This window comes from Cervus canadensis, chromosome 30 (genome assembly GCF_019320065.1).
Source record: "Cervus canadensis isolate Bull #8, Minnesota chromosome 30, ASM1932006v1, whole genome shotgun sequence".
Classification (NCBI taxonomy): domain Eukaryota; kingdom Metazoa; phylum Chordata; class Mammalia; order Artiodactyla; family Cervidae; genus Cervus; species Cervus canadensis.
The window spans coordinates 18541404-18565559 of record NC_057415.1 but is presented as its reverse complement, the minus strand read 5'-3'; the positions used below and the strand labels follow the sequence as shown (position 1 = coordinate 18565559).

The 24156-nt window shown below is 40.0% G+C and overlaps 1 protein-coding gene across 3 annotated transcripts in view; it reads right to left on the bottom strand.

Moving 5' to 3' along the window:
* The window catches only part of ZNF169 (zinc finger protein 169), an 89851-nt gene that overhangs the window by 52082 nt on the left and 13613 nt on the right, over window positions 1-24156 (bottom strand). The window contains exon 1 of one of the 3 annotated variants that reach the window (XM_043453384.1): window positions 21657-23841. The exons of the other annotated variants lie outside the window; for them this stretch is intronic. The gene's annotated coding sequence lies outside the window, so the exon portion shown is untranslated. Of the gene's footprint in view, window positions 1-21656; window positions 23842-24156 lie in introns of those variants that run through there. 3 annotated transcript variants of the gene reach the window in all.

The window sequence follows — 24156 nt, the reverse complement described above, 5'->3', positions numbered from 1 at the left end:
AAGGGCACGGGGCAACCTACTCCAGTATTCTTGCCTGGAGAATTCCATGGACAGAGGAGCCTGGCGGGCTGCAGTCCATAGGGTCGCACAGAGTCCGTCTGACTGAAGTGGTTTAGCACAATTAAAGTCAAAATGACTTTCAGGTAGATGAGAAGGGCTGTTCAAATGAACACTAAAATCCTCCTTTTTTAACTTTGTTTTTTTAAACTAAGGGTCCTGTTAGTTTTTAGTCACCTGGATGTGTACCTGTCCTTCATACTACAGATTTGCCTGAATGTTTTTATATTTTAATAACAGCATGTAATGAATGTACTTCTAAAATATGCCAAAAGTCTTGGCATTTTTCCTTTTTTAAACAGGAAAATTCTGAAGTTTATTAATAAAATAATGATTAGAAGAAAACGAAGAAAAACTAAGCCTGCAGACATTTAAAGCTATAATAACTAAAATTAAAATTATTTTACTAATACAAAAAAATCTCTTGATTAGATGTAACAGAGTAGGAAGCTTAAAAACATTTTGAAGTGTTTATAAACAGACATAACTCTTTTTCTAGAAATTTGACAAAAATGTTTTCAAATTACTTCCTATTTACTCAATACTCAAAATGAAGTAATGGGAACCAGATTTAACCTCTTGCCTAAAACAACTTTAAAAAGAAGGAAATATGTGAAATGACACTTCTGAAGACACTGGACAAAAGACAATGAAGAGCAATGGACCCTGAGAAACGGGTAAGGAGCCAAATGAGCCTTAAGAAATTTCAGGTCACAGGACAGAAAAGGGAAATCAGAGTGGAGCAACTTCTTCCTCAAGTATCAGTTGAGTGCCTACCAACATGCAGGAGTGCAACTCCCAGGAAAGAAACTGAAAAAGATAAGTGGAAAATGCCTGAGCACACATAAGGCCAGGAATAGTGAGTGCCCGTACCTGCCAGACAGAGTGGAAATCTTCATATTCACATGGCGAGGAATCAAAGTAATCACAAGGATTTTTGCCTCAATACAGGGGCAAAATTAGGCCAAAATGCTTCATTGAGAAAATCTTTATGTTAAATTTAGGGGAGAAGTATGTAAAATATGTTTCAGAAATCTTAATAGTCACTTTCATTTTTATATGAATCCTATAAGCAGAAATATACATATTCTTAGATAAATAAAATCTCAAAGAAGGCTAAATTCAAGGCTTTCCATAAAATGAGCAGTAACTTTAAAATAATTCAATTAAAAGAGCATTTACATATATTTCAACACCACAAAGTAATTTGATATTTATTTGGATGACTATATTGATGATATTTATTCAAAAATGGTGGTAAATACCAGTCAGAATGGCCATCATCAGAAAGTCTACAAACAATAAATGCTGGAGAGGGTGTGGAGAAAAGGGAATGCTCTTGCACCGTTGGTAGGAATGTAAACTGATACAGTCACTATGGAAGATGTTATGGAGATTCCTTAAAAAACTAGGAATAAAACCACCGTATGACCCAGCAATCCCACTCCTAGGCATATACCCTGAGGAAACCAAAACTGAAAAAGACACATGCATCCCACTGTTCACTGCAGCACTATTTACAATAGCTAGAACATGGAAGCAACCTAGATGTCCATCAAAAGATGAATGGATAAAGAAGTTGTACATATATACAATGGAATATTACTCAGCATAAAAAGGAACACATTTGAGTCAGTTCTGATGAGGTGGATGAACAAAGAACCTATTATACAGAGTGAAGTGAGTCAGAAAGAAAAAGATAAATATGTATTTATAATAATAATAATATTACATTATTTTATAATATTAATATTATAGAATGATATATTATTTATAATATTATAAATATTTATTATTATCTAGAATATGAGTATTCTAATGCATATATACAGAATCTAGAAAAATGATACTGAAGAATTTATTTACAGGGCAGCAATGGAGAAACAGACATAGAGAATAGACTTACGGACACAGGGAGAGGGGAGGAGAGGGTGAGATATATGGAAAGAGTAACACGGAGACTTACATTACCAAATGTAAAATAGAAGGCCAACGGGAATTTACTGTATGGCTCAGGAAACTCAAACAGGGGCTCTGTATCAATCTAAAGGGGTGGAATGGGGCGGGAGATGGGAGAGAGGTTCAAAAGGGAGGGGATAAATGTATACTTACTGCTGATTCATGTTGAGGTTTGACAGAAAACAACAAAATTCTGTAAAGCAATTATCCTTCAATAACAAAATGAATTTTTAAAAAAGAACAAAAATGGTGGTAAATAATAAAACCCAATTTCCTCTATTATTAGCATTTTAATATAAAACTGTAATGTGACAGTAATGCAAGTCAGCTAAATGGAACTAAAGGGAAAGTCAATAAAGTAACCAGAAGGGAGAGAGGGAGGAAAATTTTTCAGGTGATTTCAAATCAGTTTGGTAAGCTTGAGAAAAATAGCTATTTGGGAAAGAGGAGAGTGAAAAAGTTGGCTTAAAGCTCAACATTCAGAAAACTAAGATCATGGCATCTGGTCCCATCACTTCATGGCAAATAGATGGGGAAACAGTGGAAACAGTGTCAGACTTTACTTTTCTGGGCTCCAAAATCACTGCAGATGGTGATTCCAGCCATGAAATTAAAAGATGCTTACTCCTTGGAAGGAAAGTTATGACCAACCTAGATAGCATACTAAAAAGCAGAGACATTACTTTGTCAACAAAGGTCTGTCTAGTCAAAGCTATGGTTTTTCCAGTAGTCATGTATGGATGTGAGAGTTGGACTGTGAAGAAAGCTGAGCACTGAAAAACTGATGCTTTTGAACTGTGGTGCTGGAGAAGACTCTTGAGGGTCCCTTGTATTGCAAGGAGATCCAACCAGTCCATTCTAAAGGAGATCAGTCCTGGGTGTTCATTGGAAGGACTGATGCTGAAGCTGAAACTCCAGTACTTTGGCCACCTCATGTGAAGAGCTGACTCATTGGAAAAGACCCTGATGCTGGGAGGGATTGGGGGCAGGAGGAGAAGGGGACGACAGAGGATGAGATGGCTGGATGGCATCACCAACTCAACGGACATGAGTTTGAGTGAACTCCGGGAGTTTGTGATGGATGGACAGGGAGGCTTGGCGTGCTGCGATTCATGGGGTCGCAAAGAGTTGGACACGACTGAGCAATTGAACTGAACTGAACTGAAGCTAGCTCACAAAACAAATATAAAGCTTTAACACCTGAGAATTAATGTTACAAATTTGTTAAATAGAACTTTATTATCTACCCACAGAAATGTGTTTTTGACCCGATGACTGATAAAGTAAGGCATATTTGAATTATTTTCCTGTGATTAATAATAGCAACTAATGATCTTTTTTTCTCACTAGCAGGGTCTTCTCACAAGTCACAATGCAAGGTTAGGTTAAGTAGAAATGCAGAAGTTAAATTACCTTTGCCAAGATGACTTCTTGGAGAAAGTTTTTAATTGGATACTACCTTGATTAATAAATCCACTGAGAACACACTGCCACGTACCAGCATGTTGGAAAAGAAACAATCTTTGTAAATCAAAAAAAATAAGAGAGATATCAGAGATCTAATGTGAAATGTAAATTATTTTGAAAACCATTTTGTGGTATGGAAGGTCTTTACATGCATTACACTAAAGCAGTGACCATCAAAAAACGAATGCCTCAAGGCAGCAGTGCCAGGACAAGTATGTTCATACTCCTTGGTGCATATCTCTCATCTGTCTGGACTGAAATCCAGCTGAAGTGACTGAGTCTCCTGTTTAGAGAGAAAAGGACATTTCTGTAAACATTATTGATGGCTTAAGCTTTGAAGGGGCTTCCCTCATAGATCAGTTGGTAAAAAATCTGCCTGCAATGAAGGAGGTGAGGGTTTGATTCCTGGGTCGGGAAGACCCTCTAGAGAAGGAAATGGCACCCACTCCAGTATCCTCACCTGGAGAATCCCATGGACAGAGCCTGGCAGGCTACAGTCCACTGGTTCACAAGAGTCGGACACAACTTAGTGACTAAACCACCACCAAGCTTTGAAACCACAGAAGAAAATTTAAGAGCTACTATAAGCCACGGGGAAAACTTACAGACCGTGTGGTATGAGGGATCCTGTCAGCAAAGGATCAAGAGTATCTGGTTTTGTAACTTTTTCATCCATAACTGAGGTTGATCCTGCTGTGGCGGCAAAATCTCATTCAACTGATGAACAAGTGAGTTAGCCATAATGGGCCATAGCCAAAGAGGAATCTGGAAAATTTGGCACTGTGAAGAGGCTGTTTGTTGGTGGAATTAAAGAAGATGCTAAGGAACATCAGCTTAGACATTATGGCAAGGAGTATGGAAAAGCTGATGTCATTTGAGATAATTACTGTTAGGTAGTTTGGAAAGAAAGGAGGCATATTTTCTTTTTTGACTGCACAACATATCATTCAGCTCAATACCAGAAAAATAAATAACCCAATCAAAAAGTGGGCAGAACAAAGCAATCTTGAGAAATAAGAACTGAGCTAGAGACATCAACCTTCCTGACTTCAGACTATACTACAAAGCTATAGTCATCAAGACAGTAGGGTACTGGCACAAAAACAGAAATATAGACCAATGGCACAAGATAGACAGTCCAGAGATAAACCCACATACCTATGGATACCTTATTTTTGACAAAGGAGGCAAGAATATACGATGGGGCAAAGACAGTTTCTTCAATAAGTGCTGCTGGGAAAACTGGACAACTATGTGTTAAAGAATGAAATTAGAACACTTCCTAACACCATACAAAAAGATAAACTCAAAATGGATTAAAGACCAAAGGTAAGACCAAAAACTATAAAACTCTTAGAGGAAAACAGGCAGAACACTAAACACATGACATAAATCACAGCAAGATCCTCTATGACCCACCTCCTAGAGTAATGGAAATAGAAACAAAAATAAACAACTGGTACCTAATCAAATTTAAAAGTTTTTGCACAGCAAAGGAAACTGTAAACAAAGTAAAAATACAAGCCTCAGAATTGGAAAAAATAATAGCAAACAAAACTGACAAACGATTAATTTCAAAAATATACAAGCAGCTCATACAACTCAACTGGAGATGGAAATGGCAACCCACTCCAATATTCTTGCCTGGAAAATCCTAAGGATAGAGGAGCCTGGTGGGCTACAGTCCATGCAGCCGCAAGAGTCAGACACTACTTAGCGACTAAACCACCATAAAACTCAATACAAGAAAAACAAAACACCCAATCAAAAAGTGGGAAAAAGAAACAGACATTTCTCCAAAGAATACATACAAATGAATAATAAACACATGAAAAGATGCTCAGCATCCTTCATTATTACAGAAATGGAAATCAAAACTACAATGAGATATCACCTTACACTGGTCAGAATGGCCATCATCAAAATCTACAAACAATAAATGCCGGAGAGGGTGTAGGGAAAAAGGAACTCTCTTGCACTGTTGGTGGGAATTTAAGACGATACAGCCACTATGGAGAACAGTATAGAGGTTCCTTAGAAAACTAGGAATAAAACCACATTACTCAGCAATCCCACTACCAACCATATACTCTGAGGAAACCAAAAAATTGAAAAAGACACATGTACCCCAAAGTGCATTGCAGCTCTATTTACAATAGCTAGGACATGGAAGTAACCTAGATATCCACTGACAGATGGATGGATAATGAAGCTGTGGTATATATATACAATGGAATATTACCCAGCCATTAAAAGGAATGCATCTGACTCAGTTCTAATAAAGTGGATGAACCTGGAATCTATTATACAGAGTGAAGTCAGTCAGAAAGAAAAAAACCAATATCATATATTAACACATATATATGGAATCTAGAAAGATGGTACTGATGAACCCATCTGCAGGGCAGCAATGGAGACATAGACATAGAGAACAGACACGTAGACACAGTGGGGGGTGGAATGAGAGAGTGGGATGAATTGAGAGAGTAGCATTAACACATATACGTCACCGTATGTAAAACAGATGGGCAGTGGGAATTTGCTGTATGATTCAGGGAGCTCAACTCCAGTGCCCTGTGACAACCTGGAGTGGTAGGAGGGAGTGGGAGGTAGGAGGGAGGTTTAAGAGGGAGGGGGACACACACTTGTAGTCATAGATGTGCTGTGCTTAGGCACTCAGTTGTGTCTGACTCTTTGTGACCCCATGGGCTGTAGCCTGCCAGGCTCCTCTGTCCATGGGATTCTCCAGGCAAGAATACTGGAGTGGGTTGCCATGTCCTCCTCCAGGGGATACTCCCAACCCAGGGATCAAACCCAGGTCTCCTGTATTGCAGGCAGATTCTTTACCATCTGAGCCACCAGGGAAGTCATAGGTAGTCATAGGTATACATATGTATGTCCCTCTCCCTCTTAAACCTCCCTCCTACCTCCCGTTTCATCCCATCCTTCTAGGTTGCCACAGAGCACTATGATTGGCTTCCCTGGTGGCTAAAACAGTAAAGAATCCACCTGCAATTCGGGAGACCTGGGTTTGATCCCTGGGTTGGGAAGATCCCCTGGAGGAGGGCATGGCAACCCACTTCAATATTCTTGCCTCAAGAATCCCCATGGACAGAGGAGCCTAGTGGGCTGCATTCTAAGGGGTAGCAAAGAGTCAGACATGACTGAGCAACTAAGCACAGCATAGCACACACCTCTGACTGGTTCATGTTGATATATAGCTGAAACCAACACAATATTATAAGGCAATTATCCTCCAGTTAAAAATAAATAAATTTAAATGAAAAAAAAAAAAAAGAATCCACCTGCCAATGCAGGAGACGCAGGTTCAATCCCTGGGTTGGGAAGGAAATGGCAACCCACTCCAATATTCTTGCCTGCAAAATCCCATGGACAGAGGAGCCTGGCAGTCCACAGTCCATGGGGTCGCAAAAGAGTCAGACACGACTTAGCGACTAAACAACCACCACCACCACAGAGTTAGGATGCTATTGTACATTTATGATTTAGTAAAATAAAAGGAAAAATGCATTTTGAATTTCAGCAAAACCTTTCTCCCAGGTTCTTCCTCCTACCACTAAAAATACTGGGCATAACACAAGTATAGGCAGAATCTGAATGTAATAGAAAGAAAGAAGACTGTTATTGGGCCATGGGATGTGAGGTTCCATACAGTAGTGGATTCACTGTTTCTATTGCCCCTTATATATACTGGACAGAGTGCTGAAGAAGCCTCCAAGCAGGAACAGCCCAACAAGGCATGGACCAAAAAACGTCCAAGAAATAAGAAAACTTTGTTCTCCCTAGCCAAAGACTAGGAAAACATATGTTTAACATCAGAAAACCTTTTTGGCAATACTCAGACCCTCCTCTAACCAAGAACAGATGAAAAAACTCCATCCTGCTTCATAGTTTCATAGAGCCAAGCAGAGGCTGATCTTCTACTTATCCTCCTCCACCTTGCAAGCTGCCCTCCAGCTTCAAATGGTGTCAGTAGGCTAGGTGGAGATTGATCTTTCATCCTTCACTAAGGGAAACAGGCAGTGCTCCAATCCCCAACTTTCTTCCTTCACCCCTAGAGCAGTGTTAAGTGGAGTCCTACAGCATTTTGAACTTCCTCCTCACCTGACAGTAAAAAAACTTAATGACAAGATACAATAATGAAGCTAGTCACACTACACTAATACCCACTCCCTCCCTACCCCATCCCGCCACCCGATCAGCAAGGCCTAGTGTCTGCACCCATATCCAGCATCCACACTGAACAAAGCAATGCAGTTCTGATTCAGTGAGTAATTCATTCTCCCCCACTCCACCCGATGTGCCAGCAGAGTCCAAGACGGAGCTAAACCTCCACCCCCACCTGCCAGCAATGAGATTAAACAGGCAGAGAGTGAAGCACAGTTAGTAAGCAGTTCACTCACCCTAAAACCCCATCAAGAGGACCCCTAGGGAACCTGAGCCTTCACCCCAGGTGGCATTACTAAGGCAGAATAAGATGGTGCTAGGGAGGGTAGTCATCACTCTGCTTCAGTCCTCTCTTGCTTCCAGGGGGTCAATTGGGAAAGTGAGTTTCCATTCCCCTGGGATTAATGAGGTAAAGTAAGATGATAGGTGGTGGGTCTAACTAGCACTTTGTTTGCTCCTCTTTCTCCAAGTGTCAGTGGCGCCAACCAAAACCTTCACTCAGAGGCAGTGAGCAGATGTGAACTGGTGACCCACACAGGCCTGAAAGGTACCCATCCACTGCAGCGGCACACTGTAAGTGCTCCATTTTGCCAAGCAAGTGTTTCCAGGGCCCAGTGGGAAGCCGAACAGCTGCATTCAGCTGGTCCTTATTTTAAACCCCAACTCCTAAAAAAAAAAGAAGAAGAAGATAGAATCCAGAGGCTCCTATCTAGTATAAATTATCCACAAATGCCAAGACAATCAAACCCCAGAATGAATCAAATAATGGAATTTATGACAAGAATTTTAAAGCAGGCATTATAAAAATATTTTAAGAAGCAAGTACAAAGTCTTTGAAACAAATGAAAAAATAGAAAATCTGAGCAATGAGAAAAGTTGTTTTTAAAAAGCAAATGAAGTGCCTCCTTGTTCCTCAAGTCTTCTCACATCTCTGGCTGACTATCATTCCTGGTGCTGTGGGCTACCACGGATCTACCAACCTAGACAGCATATTAAAAAGCAGAGACATTACTTTGCCAACAAATGTCCATCTAGTCAAAGCTATGGTCTTTCCGGTAGTCATGCATGGATGTGAGAGTTGGACTATAAAGAATACTGAGCACCGAAGAAATGATGCTTTTGAACTGTGATGTTGGAGAAGACTCTTGAGAGTCCCCTGGACAGCAAGGATATCAAACCAGTCAATCCTAAAGGAGATCAGTCCTGAATATTTATTGGAAGGGTTGATGTTGAAGCTAAAGTTCTAATACTTTGGCCACCTGACGCGAAGAACTGGCTCACTGGAAAAGATCTGGATGCTGGGAAAGACTGAAGGCCAGAGGAGAAGGGGACAACAGAGGATGAAATGGCTGGATGGCATCACCAGCTCAATGGACATGCGTTTGAGCAAGTTCTGGGAGTTGGTGACGGACAGGGAGGCCTGGCGTGCTGCAGTCCATGGGGTCGCAAGGGGTTGGACAGGACTGAGCGACTGAACTGAACTGATCATCCCTGGTGTTTCCAAATCTCAGAGCACTCTAAGAGCCTTCTCTTCTGGAACTTTGGACTCCTGGAAGGTTGGTGCCTTTTCTCTCACTAGGATGATGAAGGCACTCCAGGACCATAAGCATTTAACTTGTGTGCCTTTGGTGCCAGCACAAGGCCTGGCCTGTGGGTGCTCAGGATGCTATTTGATAGCATAACCACGAGATGGCAGCATGGCTCTATTTCCTGGAGGTCACATCCCACTAGATCTGTCCTATCTAATATTAGGGTCCTTGAACTGTGGTTAGTCCTAATTAAGATTATTGTACATGTAAAATATACATGGGAGTTTGAAGACTTAGTATGAAAAAAGAACAGCTTATCTCATTAATAAATGTTTTTATATGGGTTACATGTTGAAACAATATTTTAGGTGCATGCTAAGTTGCTTCAGTCATGTCCAACTGACTCTGCAACTCCATGGACCATAGCCCACCAAGCTCCTCTGACCATGGGATTCTTCAGGCAAGAATAGCAGAGCAGGTTGCCATTTCCTCCTCCAGGGCATCTTCCCAACCCAGGGATCGAATCTCTGTCTCTTAAGTCTCCTGTATACTAATTTAAATAAATACATTAAAATTTTCCTATTTTTCATTCTTTTTAATGTGACTACTAGAAAATTTAAACTTACACGTGATTTATATTTCTACTGGACAGTGCTGTGCTAGACCCTCTGTAAAACCTCCCAACAGAACTGGCACAGAGTCAAGATCCTGGTGCCTCTGCCTATGCCCTAAGATGGAGAGACACATGGCACATGGATATCACAGAACTGTTTTACCATCACAGAAGACTCGGTCCCAAAGGTCCAGGCCACAGTAAGGCCTTGAGAGCAACAAAGAGCTTCTATGACCATCCTGACTGCTCTCCCCTCCACTGGATCTTATAAGGAATCCATGTGGGAGAAGGCAACCCTCATCCAGCATTAGCAGTACTAGACAACATGCAGCCCTTCACCTGTATTCTCTCACTGACCCCTCATGTTAAACCAACTTCAATGAAGAAACAGGATCAGGGAAGTGGAGGGACCTGCTTGAATCCTGCAGCCAATGACTCTTCAGAGTTGTGATCAGACGCAACGAGATGCAGACTCCTCTGAAGAAGAAAATGTCAACCCACTCCAGTATTCTTGCCTGGGAAATCTCATGAACAGAGGAGCCTGGCCTGCTACAGTTCATGGTGTCACAAAGAGTTGGAAACGACTGAGCAACTAACACTACACCACTACTATCAGATGCAGACTCTGTCTTCCTCTGCGTCACACTGCTATCCTCATGAGCACATTGAGGCCTCAAAGAAAAAGGAACTACATGCTCACTACTGTACTGGAAGTCTGGACTGCCAGTCATCTCTGTTCTGTTCATGGATTGCCTGTGTGTTCTTGAAGGCAAACACTGAGTGCCCTACCCCTCAGGTGATGCCCACACACTGGGCAAGTGGAAGACAGCTGGCTTGTGTCCTCAGACATACTATCTGTGAATGGTTAGTGCTGGAGGGAAGACTGTCCCAAGGGAAGGCCAGGAAATAAGACTTTGTTGGGGGCTGCCTTCATGCCAGGCCTTGTGCTATGATTCTCTCACTTATCCCACATAATCCCCTCCAGTGTATACGTGCCTGCTAAGTTGCTTCAGTCATGCCCAACTCTCTGTGACCCCATCAACTGCAGCCCATCAGTTTCCTCTGTCCAAGGGATTCTCCAGGCAAGAATACTGGAGTGGGTTGCCATGGCCTCCTCCAGGGGTTTTTCCTGACCCAGGGATCGAACCCAAGTGTCTTATGTCTCCTGCATTGGCAGGCAGATTCTTTACCATTTAGCACCACTTGGGAAGCCCAAGAGAGCTTTGGGACATTAAATGCACCATCACTTGCATTATGGGGGTTCCAGAATGAGGAGAGAAAGGACCAGAGAAAAAATATTTGAAGAGATAATAGCTGAAAACTTTCCTAACATGGGAAAAGAAATAGTCGACCAACTCCAAGAAGCAGAGTGTCCCAGGCAGAATAAGCCCAAGGAGAAACACACCAAGACACGTAATAATCAAACTGACAACAATTAAAGACAAATATAAAATATTAAAAGCAACAAGGGAAAAATGACAACATAAAAGGGAACCCCCAGAAGGTTATCAGCTGATTTCTCAACAGAAACTCTATAAACCAAAAGGGAATGTGGCATGATATATTTAAAGTGATGAAAGGGAAGTGCCTACAACCAAGAATACTCTATGCAGCAAGACTCTCATTCACATTTGACAGAGAAATCGAAAGCTTTCCAGACAAGCAAAAGTTAAGAGAATTCAGCACCACCAAACCAGCTTTACAAGAACTACTAAAGGAACTGCTCTACAAAGGAAACACAATAGAAGGAAAAGACCTACACAAAATAAACTCAAAACAATTAAGAAAATGGTAACAAGATCATACATACTGATAATTACTTCAAATGTAAATGGATTAAACACACCAACCGAAAGACATAGACTGGCTGGGTAGATGAAGAAAATATGTGGATGTATGCACTTCCACTTACCATATCACTCTACTTAACCCCCAAACTGTATATAATTAATTTATATTGTTAGGTTAACCATGTTGCCATAGTGGCTTGCAACTGTAATTATCTTTTATTCTCTGGCTATTGATTGTGAAAACTGATAAACATCTTTTACTACTGTGATTATGTAACTATTATTCACTTAATACTACTGTATCATGATTGGTCAACAGAAAATAACACAATTCTATTTCACTAAAGCTACCATTTAATAGAAAAACATGTAATCAGTCTTTAAAATCAAGATGCATATCAGAATTATCTTGGAAATTTTTGAAGAATACAAATGCCCAAATATTGCTTTTTTCCTCCAAAGCTCCAGATGTGTTTCTAATGAGCAGCCATGTTTAGAAACAACTGGATTATATGATGATCTTTTACTTTTATCTAGTTCTTTTCACTTTTTCTATTTCACATTCAGTCCTCCCATTTCATTTATGTTTTCTAATTTCTCTCTTTTTTGTTGTTGTTCTTTCTCAATACTTTAGAAGCAGAGTAGAAAATCTTTTTGTATACATATACGTAAATAGTATGTATAATACATGCATTTCAGAAAACTTATGAATTTTTGCCTGGTGGCTCAGATGATGAAGACAATCTGCCTGCAATGCAGAACTGGGTTCAATCCCTGGGTCAGGAAGATCCCCTGGAGAAGGAAACGGCAACCCATTCCAATATTCTTGCCTGGAGAATTCCATGGACAGAGGAGCCTGGCAGGCTATACAGCCCATGGGGTCACAAAGACTGAGACATGACTGAGTGACTAACACTTTCCCTTTCTCACTTTTTTCCCATGAAATTTTGCCTAGCTAAAAAAAATTATGACATTTTGATTCCACTTGTTTGACTTGGCATGAATAGAATGCTAGATTTCTAATTCATATTCACTCAAAACTTTCATACAGTTCCACGTATTTCAGCATCTAGTACTACTGCTAAAAGTCAAGAAAATTTATAGTGATTTTTAAAATACTGAAGGAGGTTCGAAACTTCTAATCCCAATTCTGAGAATATAAAGAAATACTATGTTGAAAAAAAAACAAACAGGAAATGAACATGTGACACAGTATTAACTACAGATTTTGTTCAAATTTCACAAAACTTTGTGCTAGTGTCTATTATTTGTTCTTATACCTTAAGGTTCCACAATGTATTTAGTTGCACTGAGAAGCTTCAGCTGCATGTGACAAATGCTGGTGAATTCTTTTTTCATTTTTATTCTGTTACAAATATTTTCTAATTTTTCATGTTATGGCTTCTTAGACCCATCGTTTAAAAGTGGGCATTTAATTTAAAATACATGAGGTTTCTTTTTAATATCTCTGATATTAATTTCTCATTTTGATATTAATTTCTTATCTAAACGCTTTCTTCTCTGCAATCAACCTCTGCATTTTTTCAGTCTTCTAACTTTACTGAGGTTTTTCAGTGGCTAAGACAAAGCTCTCTCTTGGTAAATGTCACATTGCACTTGAAAATATATGGTTTTCAAGTATCTTTTGATATTGATTTCTAACATAATTCCACAGTGATAACAGACTTTGTATGATAAGAGAACAGGTTTTGTATGATTTCAATACCTTTAGACCATGAAAATTTTGCACCTTGTTTTACATCCCTGGATATGTTCCAGTGTCTCCAAGTCCAGAGGAACTTGAATAGAATCTGTATCTTACTGTCATGTAAAAGTTGTATAAATCTTAATTATGTTGAATTCATTCATGGGGCTTTTTAGATATATTCAATTTTTCTATCTATTCATTCTATTAATTTTTGAGAGTTTGATATTAGAACCCTAATTAAAAATCTTAATTTAGCGACCTAAAAAATAATTGCAATATAGTGAAACGAAATGTAACTTTGTTCTGTATTTTCCAAGTCTCCTATAAATGTGTTATTGATCTTTCTTAATTTAAAACATAAAGAAGAATGAGCAAAACAGCAGCAACAACAACTAAAAAAATCCTGAAAGCAGTCCTAATAAAAGACAATGTATGTTGGAAATAGTGAAAAGAAAAATGACTGATGTAATCAGAAGATAACAGAACTATATCATTAAAGTGATGAAAGACAAAAATTGCCAAGTTAAAATTCCGTATCCAGTGAAAATAGCCTTCAAAAATGAAGGAAAAATAAAGAAGAGAAATGATAACAGGAAGAAATTCAATTCTGCAAGAAGAAAATCTAAAAACAGTAGAGTAAAATCTTTTTGAAAGAGTGCTATGTCAGGTGGCTCTTTCAAGGAAGCAAATGACAAGATAGAGTTAAGAATGTGAGAGGTTTATCGAGGGTGTTGTCTATGGAAGATAAGACAAGGGGTCTGAATATTGCAGGGGAATCCTTCAGAGTACAGTGTAAATTGAACATCTGAGAAAGAAATGCGGAAGGAAGCAGGATTTGGCAGGGAGATATACTACAACTTCAGACAATCCAACACAGAGCTCCATGGCAAAGAAAGCCTCTTAGAAGAGCACTGTTCTTGGTGAAATGGCCACACTCTGGCAAACCTGCCATTCTTATCATCTGCTGAGGACTGCCTAAGGAGTCACTGGCCTCAGTTCTAACACTGAGGGAGATTCTGAAGGCGCTGTAACTGGAGGCTCTCAGGAAACTGTGCGCCTCACAACTAGTGAGTTTTTTCTTAAAGGGAGCTCTGAGCAGTACACTTCCATGGGTGCCTCATATGTTTAAAGTAAAAATTATAATACAATGTGGGGGGTTTAGCATACGGAAAAGTAAGATACACTTCAACAGAGCACAGAGTACAGATAGCAATTGGAAGTACACTGTTGTAGAGTTCTTACTTTGCTTGGGAACCATCTTAAAGGTAGACAAGGATAAGTTACAGATGTGTATCTCCAGAGCTGCTGTTGTTGCTGCTTAGTCGCTTCAATCCTGTCTGACTCTATGCAACCCTATGGAATGCATGCAGCCTGCCAGGCTCCTCTGTGCATGGGATTCTCTAGGCAAGAGTGGGTTGCTGTAGCCTCCTCCAGGGGATCTTCCCAACCCAGGGATCAAACCCATCACAGGCAGATTCTTTACCGCAGAGTCACCAGGGAAACCCCTATCTCCAGAGCAGTGATTCCTAAATGTTTAGATTTCAGGACTTCTTTAAACACTTAAAAAATATTGAAGACACCAACAAATTTCTATTTAGTGGGTTGAATGTATGAAAATTTATATTAGAAATTAAAACAGAAAAAAAATTTATTTTAAAATAATAATCTTATGTTATGATAAATGGCATTTTATAAAAACATAACTATTTTTCAAAACAAGAGAAATTGGGGAAAGAGTGGTATTGTTTTTATGTTTTTTGCAAATCTCTTTAATGTCTGACTTTTTAGAAGACAAATAGATTCTCCCATCTGGTCTACGGCCATACCACCCTGAACGCGCCCGATCTCGTCTATCTGTGTACTCATTCAGTTTATGGTGATACACTTTTCCAGTCGAGGTGTATGAAGAAAATCCAGCCTCGTATCAATACACAGGACCTACTTTGACACCACACCAAAATTCAACAACTGGTCGCTTCCTAAAGGTTATTTGCAATGTGGAATCTAAATACCTATAAATTTCTCATACCATTACATTAAAATCCTTACATACTGAATAAATCTTTTATCCATAGATTATGCATGTTACATCATGCATTTTGTCACTAGGAAAATACTGGTTCACTGAGATATGCAGGTCTTGCAAATAGTAACACTTTCCACTACATAATATCAAAAGTATCATTAATATCACCACTGATCCCATAAGAAAAATTTTAAATATTGGGAAACTCTCACTAGAATTTACAATTATAAATTCACTTAGAATTTTAAATTTTATCATTAGCCACAAACACTGTCATAAGTAGCTGGGTCATTTGGTTTCTGAGAAAATGTGTACCAATACCCAGGTATGAATAGTTATAGTTTATCTATTAGTAGTGTTTTCAAGGAAAAGTGGTTTCCCATGAAAAAAATCAGCTACTTCAGGTCACAAATTCAAACAATAACTCAAATGCATTTGTATACTTCCTAGCTCATCACACAGAATATTAAAGTCATTACTAAAAAGTCAAGATTTACATAAAATTAATAAATTTTACTTCATCAAAGAGAATCTTAAGTGACATTGACTTTTTAAAAAACCTCTGAGTGTGTGGCAGTAAAGAAACACTACCGGGACATTGGTGCCACTGCCTTAATTCATGCTAAATGGACAAATAGTTTTATTTACTGCTTTTGCACCAAGAGGCTAATGGTCTCCTGATCAATATTCAGACTTTCACCTAAGTTGACTGTTTTTATTCCAGCAATCATTCCCAGCTGGCACCTATAAGTCATATCCCCTCTGCTTCAATTTCTCCATAGAAGATACATTCCAGAAAATTGTACCTGCCTGCATGGGTGGAATAAAGGAACTCTAGGTTGGGCCATGCTGTGTTCGTATCTTTAAAATCTGTCCTCATTTCTCCCTCATATTTCATGGTGCTGGTATTTCCAATTCATCTACTTTTCTAGCCAACTCATAATGAAAGGTCAGGGTACACATGAATTTTCTGGGGTCAAGGTCAGAACTGATACTCCATGTCTGACAACCTGTTGGCCAGCTTAAGAGCCAATGAATGGCCATTATGTGCATATGGTCTGTACTCACACATAACCTTCCCCTGCTTTTTATGACTTCGGGTCTGAGGTGGATGCTGTGGCACATCACCGAGATCCCTCATTAGGAAGGAAGAATCGTTATCCCAGCTGCTGGGAGTGCTGCTGGCAGGGAACACTCAGCTGTCAGCCCTGTTTGGTGATTGCCTCAGCTGTAGAGAGCCAGTTCACACAAGATACACTGCCTTCAGACAGTGAAAGCAACCAACAAATGCCCAGTCAAGAAAAAGCAACATTCAAATAGTAGGAGAATTTGTAGCCTTCTTACCCACACTCATCCCACTTTGCCCAGGTGTGGCATGGCTGAAAGGAAGTAACCCAATTCCCAGTCTCTCCTTCAGGCTAGAAGGACTAGTCTGTGGGATACCCAAGAAACTAATTTCTGTCTCAGCTGACTCAGTTCCAATGGGGAACAACAGCACAGCTCAGATCTCAGATTGGCAGAAGTCACTGAAAGAAGTGGAAGGCACAACGTTACATGAAACCTGCAGGGGAAACCACTGACCCATGGAGACCTGAGGCAAGAATTACAGGCGAAGGAATATAATAGAACATGAAAGGCCCTGAGAAGCAGGTGTTCAGAGAAGTTAACACATTTAACAGCAGCCATAAATTCTGGGGAAACTGGGGCAGGGGAAATGCTCACATATGGCCCAAGTAAGATGATATCCAGAAAAAACCTAAGATGTTAGCTTCCTCCCAAATAGATCCCAAGGCTGAGGACATACCTGGCCAATTACTGAAGGCATTACACGCTTGTTTGCATAGACGGGGGAGGTAGCTGTTTTCTCATGTTCCCAATTTTCAATGAAAGATCATAAAGCAGACGCAGAAACAAGAAAAAGGGCCTATTTGAAGGAACAAAATAAATTTCCAGAAACCATCCTTGAATAAATACAAGCAGCAGACTTGCCATACAACATCTTTTTTTTAACATGTACTTCTGCTTTATTGACTATGCTAAAGCCTTTGACTTTGGCTACACATCTTTAAAGCAATTTAAATGTGCAAGAAAGCTAAAGGAAAACTTGGACAAAGAACTAAAGGAAATCAGGAAAATAATGTATGAGCAAAGCAAGAATATCAACAAAGAGAGATGGTGTAGAAAGGAGCCAAAAAAATCCTGAAGGCGACAATAAAATATCTGAATTGAAAAATTCACTGAAGGGATTCAATAGCAACCAAAGCAGCAGCATCAGTAAACTTGAAGACAGGTCATTTCAAATTACTGAGTCTGAGGATCAAGAAGAAAAAAATGAAGGAAAGTGAACAGAATCCAAGGGATTTATAGATTATGCCATCTATAAATATATGAATATACCATCTAGAAATGCCATCAAAAGGAAAAATATGTATGAGTCCCAGAAGATGAGAGAGAAAAAAGGAAAGAAAGATTATTTGAAGAAATGATGCCTGAATACTTCTCAAATTTGAATAAAGACAAAGATCTCTGAATTCAAGTTCAGCCAATTCCAAGCAGGATAAATCTAAAGAGACCCAAATCAAGATGTATAGTTAAAAAACCAAACACAAAAAAAGAGAATCTTGAAGCAGCAAAAGACAAGCTACTCCTCATATGTAAAGGATCCCAGAAGGCAATGAAATTATACATTTAAAGAGCTGGGGGAAAAGCCTGTCAACTGAGAATTTAATATCTGGCAAAATTCTTCTTCAAGAATAAAGGAGAAATTAAGACATTCCCAGATAAAAAGCTGGGGGAGTTCATTACAACTAGATCTGCCCGGTAAGAAATGTTCAAAGAAGTGCTTCAAGTTGAAATGGAGACTTGAAATTGTCAAATTCCTAGAATTAAACACAGGGGAAAATATCTTTGACATCAGTCTTTGCAATGATTTTCTTTTTGATATGATACCAAAAGCACAAGTAATGAAAGCAAAGATCAACAAGTGGGACTACATACATAAAACTAGAAAGCTTATGCAAAAGAGACAATAACAAAATGAAAAGGTAACCTTCAGGATGGGAAAAAAAAAATTTGCAAACCATCTATCTCATACCAGGTTATTGTTCAGTTGCTAAGTCATGTCTGACACTTTTTGAACCCATGAATTGCAGCATGTCAGACTTCCCTGTCCTTCTCCAAGTTTGCTCAAACTCATGTCCATTGTCCCGATGATGCCATCCAACCATCTTATTCTCTGTCACCCCCTTCTCCTCCTGCCCTCAATCTTTCCCAGCATCAGAGTCTTTTCCAATGAGTTGGCTCTTAACACCAGGTGGCCAAAGTATTGAAGCTTCAGCTTCAGTCTTTCCAATGGAAGATTCAGGACTGATTTCCTTTAGGACTGGTTTGATCTCCTTGCAGTCAAAGATACTCTCAAGAGTTGTCTCGAGTCACAGTTCAAAAGCATCAATTCTTTGATGTTCAGCCTTTTTTATGGTCCAACTCACATCCATACAAGACTCCTGAAAAAACCATAGCTTTGACTATAAACACCTTTGTTGGCAAAGTAATGTCTCTGCTTTTTAATATGCTGTCTAGGTTTGTCATAGCTTTCCTGCCAAGGAGCAAGAGTGTTTTAATTTTGTGGCTGCAGTCACCATCCGCAGTGATTTAGGAGCCCAAGAAAATAAAATCTGTCACTGTTTCCCCATCTATTTGCCATGAAGTGATGGGAGTAGATACCATGATCTTTGTTTTTTCAATGTTGAGTTTTAAGCCAGCTTTTTCACTCTCCTCTTTCACTTTCATCAAGAGGCTCTTTAGTTTTTTGGTTTCTGTCATTAGGGTGGTTATCATCTGCATATGTGAGATTGTTGATATTTCTGCTGGCACTCTTTGATTCCAGCTTGTGGTTCATCCAGCCTGGCATTTAGCATGATTTACTCTGCATATAAGTTAAAGAAGTGTGACAACACACAGCCTTGACATACTCCCTTCCCAATTTTGAACCAGTCTGTCAAACTGAACCAGCAACAGTTCTAATTGTTGCTTCTTGTCCTACATACTGTTTCTCAGGAGACAGAAAACCCTGGCATTCTGGTATTCCCATATGTTTAAGAATTTTTCAGTTTTTTATAACCCATTAAGGGGTTAATATTCAAAATATATACAGAACTCCTTCAACTCAACAGCAAAAAGCAAATAATTCTACTTAAAAATGGACAGAGGACTCCAACAGACCTTCTAAAGACGACATACAAATGGCCAACAAGCACACCAACAGATGCTCCACATCCCTAATCATCAGGAAAATTTAGATTAAAACCAAAATGAGATATCTCACACCTGTTAGGATGGTTACTATCAAAGTTAAAAATTAAAATATCAAGAGATAACAAAATGCCGATGAGAATGTTAGGTTGAAAATTTAGCTACTAATTATGTACCCATGGTATCTTAGAAACTATGCTCTGTAATTATTTCATTCATCAAATGATCTCTATGAGGTAGACTATTATTATTCCTATCAAATAGGTTAAAGAGATGACAGACCATGCTAAGACTTAGCTTCAGTGACTACTTTTCTGAACCAAGAGTCTCTTCTGGAAGATCATGATGACTGTATGTGATGTGCCCTAAAGCTGTGTGTGTGTGTGTGTGTGTGCCCCCTCAGCTGTGTGACCCCATGGACTGCAGCCTGCCAGTCTCCTCTGTCCATGGGATTTTTCAGGCAAGAATACAGGATTGGGTTGCCATGACCTCCTCCCAGGGATCTTCTCAACCCAGGGGTCAAACTCGCATCTCCAGCATTGACAGTCAGATTCTTTACCACTGAGCCACCTGGGAAGCCCCCCAAAGGTGTATGTGCATTTAATTTAGGTGTGAGTTTGTGTGCTTTTACTTGAACTACTGACGAGTTATTCAGGATAGCTTTGGAGATATATATATATATATATATAAAACACATACAAGAAATTTTCTTCTTGTCCAGTTGCTGTGGCTAAGGCTTCCAATACTATGTTGGAAGAGGACTGCTGTGACCATTCAAAACCATAAAATGTTAACAGATTTTTTTTTCAATTTCTGAATGTCAAAATGCTCCCATTTCTAATAGAAAACTGTAATTATTTTTATTTAAAGCAGTTTTAAGTCTATCAAACTCAGGATTCTTCCCTGACCCATTTTCACTGAGGGTGATCTGTTTCCAAGGTGCTGACATCTCAGCACCAGCAAGTGGTTTCTAGTCCACATGTTGTCTTAACTTGGTCCTTGCACACTGCCACTTCTAAAATCTAGGTTTCTGAAACGTGGTCTTTGACATTATAGACTTTGCCCATAGCATGTCTGGAGAAGGCAATGGCACCCCACTCCAGTACTCTTGCCTGGAAAATCCCATGGATGTGGAGGAGCCTGGTAGGCTGCAGTCCATGGGGTCGCTAAGAGCCGGACACAACTGAGCGACTTCACTTTCACTTTCATGCACTGGAGAAGGCAATGGCAACCCACTCCAGTGTTCTTGCCTGGAGAATCCCAGGGACGGGGGAGCCTGGTGGGCTGCTGTCTATGGGGTCGCACAGAGTTGGACACGGCTGAAGTGACTTAGCAGCAGCAGCAGCAGCATAGCATGTCATGCTCCTGTTCAGGGTCCTACCATGGTCTCCAGATACCAGAGATCCAGTCTCTGCCATCCTTACCCAGCCACAAAGCTCCTTCCCGGTTGATAGTCTGGTTGAAAGAGGAGTGAACACCTTCACTCCTCTTTCAGACTGACACATACTTATGGGCTTTCCTTTGACTTCTCTGTAAGAACATACTCACTCACTCACCGTGGGATAGTTCATTCTCACAGAACTTGAGGCATGGAGGTGGGCAAATGAGGACACTGGCTCAACAGGCTCAAGGATGTCAGAATTTTGGGTTGGCAATGACCTCCCTCCTTCCCCGTCATCTCAAGGTGTCTAGATCTCTGGTCATCACACAATCACATTCAAGCTTAAGCAGCAGGGTCCAATACAAGGCAGTTTCTCCTCCAGAAAAATTCCTCTTATGAAACCCTCTCCCCCTTCACCACCACTCCTTACATCTGATTGGTCAGCTCTGGTCAAAGTCTACCCCTACACCAAGAGGTAGGGCACCTTTCCTGAGAAAGAATCCATACTCCAGTAACTTCTGAGGTTCTCCTGCAAGTCATTTGGGTAAGTCTTCCACAGCACCCCTCCAACCCTTACTGATGAGGTTATCAGGCTGTACAGTCTTCCTTACAGGTCTCCTAGTCACGCTGTGGGGAAAGGGAAATTTGCAACCTCCTGATCCTGGACCCCCACCCCAATCCACTTACATATCCACCATATCCATCACAGAGACCATTTCTCCAGCACTCGCCGAAGTCTGACTGCAGCCCCATTCCCTCCTTATTGTCTAGTTGCTAAGTCATGTCCGACTCTTTGCGAACCCGTGGACTGCAGCACACCAGGCTTTCCTTGGTTCACCATATCCTGGAGTCTGTTCAAACACATATTCATTGAGTCAGTGATGCTATCCATCTATCTCATCCTATCACCATTCCCTCCTTACCTGCTGGTAAACCTCTTTGGGTGGAAAGTTCATTACCCATTTTCTTCTGCTGTTGCCATTATGCAACTCATTATCAGTCCTCCAGGTTTAGCTTTGGACAAGTTTATGCAAAATTACAAAGTCATTTTAAGTACCTGCTTCCGGCATTAAATTTCCCACAGGCAATTTTGGCACTCAAAGCCAAATTTGTCCCGTGGACATTGCCGAGTTATGTACTTACCATGGTGCACTAACCTAAGCCTTTTAACCTAATTATAATGGTAGAACAATTTCAAAGCCAACACAAAAACATGCGTTATTAAATGTACTGCTGGAGTCAGGATGTCAATAGTGGGCAAGTCTGTGGTGGCAGGAAGGGGACATAGGGCATTATGTGAACTCTACTTCCTGCTCAATTTTGCTGTGAATGTAAAGCTACTTTAAATAAGTTTAAGGGAGAAAAAAACAAAAAACTTTTTATTCTAGTTTTGTACCAGGCCCAGTGGTACGGGTATATATATTGTAGGGTCCTTGCTGGTTCCTAACCAGCTCTCACCTGAAAGTCCCTTCTGACTGAACCTTTCCATTTCTACTGAAACTTCTCTTCAAACCTGTAAGTCAGAGGTGGAACAGAACCCATTAGTCTGTCAAGTTTTTTTCCTAATTCCCTCTGCTGTACCTGCTCAGTCTGAAAACTGGCCTGTTAAGTCCCTTTCCAGCCTTCCTTGCAACCAGAGTAGCGTATTGCAGCACCAACTGATGACTCACAAAGGAGTCACTACTTGGTGTCACTGGAACACTCTTCAAACGGGTTTGGTGGTTGAAATGTTCTTGCCCTTCCCCTTACGTCTTCCTGCTTGAAAGAGGGGTGATGGTGTTAATGAAAGTCATTGTGACAAAGAGGAGACCTTAAGAATGGAAACCGTGGGTTAAAGTTCAAACACATCTTTCTAGAAAAGCTAGAAAGAATCTAGGCAGCAATCATGAAGCTTCCATACTAACACTGGGTAACCATCACACTTACTTGAAATGCAAATTTATCTAAGCTACTGATGGTAACAGTTCAATTACTCCACCCATGGATTTCCTTACAGAAAAAATATCCTTACACCAAAATAAAATTTTAAGTTATGAATCCCAAGAAATACAGCAAAATTTTATATGAATCCCAAGAAGTTAATACACCTGCTTCCCTCAGGTGGGCCAATAGCCAAACTTTTTTTAGTTGATTTTCAATATTGTGTCAGCTTCGGGTATACACCAGCGATTTATGTATTTTTTCGTAGGTTGTAAGATAGTGAATATAGTTCCCTGCATTATACAGTAAACCCTTATTGCATACATATTTTATGCATAGTTTGTATATTAATCCCATACTCCCTAACGTATCTCTCTGCCACCATCCCCCAACTTCCTCTCTGGAATAATCTGTAATTAAAATTTCTGAGTGTTATGTTGATTCATTTGTATTACCTTTTAGTTTTCACATATATCAGTGGTATCCTATCTGACTTCACCTTAGCTCTCTATTCATGTTGCTGCACATGGCAATCTCAATTTTTAATGCTGAGTAATATTCCATTCTGTCTGCATACACACACACCTTAAATCATGTCCTTGCTATTGTAAACAGTGCTGCTTTGAACACTACAGGGCTTGTACCTTTTTCAATTAGTTCTTCCTCCCCCAGATGTTATGTCCAGGAGTGGGACTGCTGGATCCATAAAGCAGCAGTTTTTAGTTTAAGAACCTCCATACTGTTCTCCATAGAGGATGAAGCAATTAACATCACCACCACCAATGTAGGCTTCCCTTTTCTCCATAACTTCTCTACCATCTATTATTTGTAGACTTTTTGCTTATAGCCATTTTGACTTATGTGAGGGGATACCCAATTTTGGTTTTCAATTTCTCCATGTTGAACACTCTCCATGTGCCTTTTCAACCATCAAACTTTTCTGAAGGCACTACGTCCAATCCCCAGGAGCCCACCCCCCACCCCCAGCTCACCTCCCACCAAGATCCCAACCACAGAAGGCAAAATAGGAAGCACAAGAAAGAACAATCTGGAAAATCAAGTTTGATGGGATGGGGGGAAAATGAAGGTTGGCTGGTGTGGCCCAAACATTTTAATAATAAGATGGTTAAAGATCATTTAGAATACCTTTATAAGCAAAACTAGGGAAATTGTGAAATATTAAAATCAATTTACAGAGGAAATTAAAGCCCCAATTGGTCAGAGGTGTGGAACATGCTTACACCTCCTGACCTTGCTTCCAATCTAT